Source organism: Folsomia candida, unplaced genomic scaffold, assembly GCF_002217175.1.
Source record: "Folsomia candida strain VU population unplaced genomic scaffold, ASM221717v1 Fcan01_Sc010, whole genome shotgun sequence".
In the NCBI taxonomy this organism is placed as follows: Eukaryota; Metazoa; Arthropoda; class Collembola; order Entomobryomorpha; family Isotomidae; genus Folsomia; species Folsomia candida.
Genome location: NW_019091202.1, coordinates 3,880,202 through 3,884,015, shown reverse-complemented (window position 1 = coordinate 3,884,015; position 3,814 = coordinate 3,880,202). Strand labels below are relative to the sequence as shown.

General features: G+C 35.4%; 1 long non-coding RNA gene across 1 annotated transcript; it reads right to left on the bottom strand.

Annotated features, from left to right (window-relative positions):
• Window positions 1-546: 546 nt before the first annotated feature.
• On the bottom strand, window positions 547-3,602 carry LOC118436736. Its single transcript, XR_004835668.1, has 3 exons — window positions 2,867-3,602; window positions 1,002-1,130; window positions 547-901 (listed from the first exon to the last, which is right to left on the bottom strand). It is a non-coding gene; the product is annotated as an uncharacterized LOC118436736 (long non-coding RNA).
• Between the last annotated feature and the right edge of the window lie 212 nt (window positions 3,603-3,814).

The following is a 3,814-nucleotide window of genomic DNA, read 5'->3' as shown; positions in this document are numbered from 1 at the left end:
ACTTTTGGCACGAAAATTGGCGCGTACCACGATCGACCTGTGGCCGTCACGAGTTATGTCTTGTCTAATTACCCGTGGACGAAATCTTGACAAAGAAGTTATGATTTCTAAACAATATTAATACCTTGTTAATCCATAAAAATTTCGAACAGATAGCTCTAATACTTTGGGATTTATTACCGGAAATGCATTCACGAGAACTTATGACCCCACTATGTATAGACACCGCGCGGTGTTAATTGCCCGCATTAACACCGCGTGGGGTCGATAGGTGACAACACCGCACTGGATTGACACCAGGTTATTTTGAGTATAGATATTTGACTTCACCAAATGGTGATAATGTTTTTCACCGCATGTTGATAAATCTTAACCATGTGGTGACAAATTATCACTAGCTGGTGTTAATTTTACCACCATTAGGTGCGAAAAACTATCACATTATCGGTGAAGTCAGAAAACACACCGAGCGGTGACCATTAACACCGGGTTTTGAAGAGCTTAGTCAAACAGTAATACAATAACTGTGGAACAAATGCGTGCATATTGCAGACTTGCAGACAGACCTAAATTTACTACATTCAATACAGCATATTGCATATTATAAATATAGATTCTCGTGTTTCAGATCGTGTCGCTACTCTAAATAAATTAATTATTGCACTATTTAAATAATATTCAACTCTAACAAGAAAGCCGAGTTAAATAATTTTTAAATATATTAACGTAACACGGCGAAATATGTGTATAGTACGGAAAGGAAATTATAATTGTATCCCTAATTTAGATGCGTTGAGAATTTATGTCTTAACTTCCAGGGCGTCCTCCAGAACTAATGTGTCTTGAATTGTCCATTACGGGAATTTGTTTTATTGTAGTTTTGAACCATCTCTCCAAACACCTTAATGATTGAATAAATGAGAATCAGTTCTAATATAAAAATTCCTAGAAAATATGTTTTATAATAACTAATAATTTCGGTTAAATATTTACATACATACTTCAGTAATTCGGCCAGCTTAGGAAATCCACGAGCAATGCGAAACGGCTATGATAAGGTGAATGCTTGGCCGGTACAGCGTTGGCGAAGAAGCCCAATATTTTGTCAAAAATGTTGGACCGATACATAACTAAATATAAAATAGAAATTTGTAAATTGATTTAAATTCGTCGACGCTTTTAAAATTTTTGCTCTGGAAATAATGAGTTGTTTTATAAACGAGTAAGAATTAAATGATTCGACAAGCAGATCCGCCGACTATTTCAAAAGTACAAATACTCTATTGGATTATGTTCCCCACATGAAACGAATTAAAACTTAGCATTTTTTCGGGCGCCAAAATTTCCTTTGGGGGGGTTATGAGAATAATGGAAGATAAATGTGGTGCACATAGGGCACAGCATATCTATGAAATGGGTTGATGAAATTTCAAAAACAAAATTTTGTTACACTCTCTGGATCAGTACCCCGATAGGTTTTTCGAACTGAGGTGGAATTCCGACTTTGAGGGGTTTTTCACAGCGACGCAAAATTGACTCAGAAATTAATTTTTCGCTATAACGAAAAAGTATGACGAAATGTTCATACATTAGCTTTTCACCAATTTTTACTACATTGCAAATTATTAGTAGTAGAATAAAGGTTAAATTACCCAGAAAGTCGAAATCGACATGCGTGACCTTTTTCGGGGATCGAAAGGTCACAATGTCAAAGGTCACATAGCCACATAAATGGGGTATCGTTGGAAAGGTATTGGCGAGAGGATTCAGAATATGTATACTTTGTGGGGTCTGAAACCACTCCCTGCAAACATAGAGCCAAAAGAATATTTTTGAGTTTTTCCCATGCATGCTTCCGTGTTAGCTCCCAATCCACTGCTGTGTTAAATTCTGGACAACTGCCGATTTTCGTTCTTTGGCCTCTAGACTTGCAGGGAGTGGTTTCAGACCCCACAAAGTATACATATTCTGAATCCCCTCGCCAATACCTTTCCAACGATACCCCATTTATGGGGTAATGTGACCTTTGACATTGTGACCTTTCGATCCCCGAAAAAGGTCACGCATGTCGATTTCGACTTTCTTTGTAATTTAACCTTTATTCTACTACTAATAATTTGCAACGTAGTAAAAATTGGTGAAAAGCTAATGTATGACCATTTCGTCATACTTTTTCGTTATAGCGAAAAATTAATTTCTGAATCAATTTTGCGTCGCTGTGAAAAGCCCCTCAAAGTCGGAATTCCACCTCAGTTCGAAAAACCTATGGGGGTACTGATCCATAGAGTGTAAAAAAATTTTGTTTTTGAAATTTCATCAACCCATTTCATAGATATGCTGTGCCCTATGTCTGAACCACATTTATCTGAACCACATCTATACCACATTTATCTCCCATTATTCTCATAACCCCCCAAAGGAAATTTTGGCGCCCGAAAAAATTGCTAAGTTTTAATTCGTTTCATGTGGGGAACATAATCCAATAGAGTATTTGTACTTTTGAAATAGTCGGCGGATCTGCTTGTCGAATCATTTAATTCTTACTCAAACACATTCCAACAATTTAAAGAAATCCTAGATATCCTTTAATCAATAATAAACTATCACCACGAGCAAATTTAAAACTAACAAATTTATAAGTTCTGTATTTAATAGAAAAGTTCATATTTACTTATGAAATTTATTTATTTATTAAAAAATTAGAACGGCTGCTTAAAAAGTTATGGTTTCCACTTGAAATTTAGAATTTCAAATTATTTATATACGTATCTAGATAAAAAACGAACCACAATTCCTTTCACTTAAACAATCCAACATTACACTAATCTATGAAAAATTGAAACGATAAATAATTTAAAATATTTACCATATTTTAGTTTCCATGCGAGAGGTATGTAGATATATCTTCATCCCCAGATTTCTCTCTGCTGGCACATTGGGAATGTAAAAATCTATATTCCAAATTTTTCTCGAATTTTAAACACTGAAGAACTAACGGGAGTGACCACTTTGTGACGAGTGAGTCAGTTCTGCGATTAACAAATCTGAAGTTTGGGTGGGGCAGCATTTTGCCACGTACATGAATAAATTCGTCATCACATCTTAACCAGGATTGGACAAAGATGTGAAACTCCGCACTTAAAAAATGGATCATTCAGTCATTTAGTCACCTCGTCAAATTATTCTAATATTTCATTTTTCATCAACAAGTCAATAAAGGGAGGGAAATTGAGATACATGTTTGACCCTTGATTTGACGGAGATGATTCTGGATTAGTGTGGTGGATGCGAGGAAGGAAGGGGATGAAATACGAGCGTTCCACTGTTCAGCTCAGATTAGGAAAATGTCACGAAGACAGCACTCTTAAAAATAAAGTCATTCTTTCAAGAAGCAAAGGTGTTCTGAGTTCTATATTCAGTATAGTATACTAAACGTAACGTTAGAACCAAACCAAATTTGAACTTTCCAACAAAATTTGTACCACATTATCAAATCGTTGTTTTTTGTATCCTTTAATTCACTTTGTTCTAAGACACCACACTAATTAAGACGTTATATAGAAAGCAGATTAGTCATTTCATTTTTGTCGCCGACAAGGCTGAAATGACGGATATTTGAACTTACGCGATAGCAGTCCCGTCCAACCATTCCTAACAGTGCGTTTCATCAGTATGAATGTGTAGCATATGTAATTTTATACCATAATAAAATTCCATTAAACATACATATTGGTGAAACATAAGTGCAAACGCATTAATGGTGTGTCCTAATAGCGTGTAGAAAAGAATTCTTGAAAACGATAATGTTGAGTAT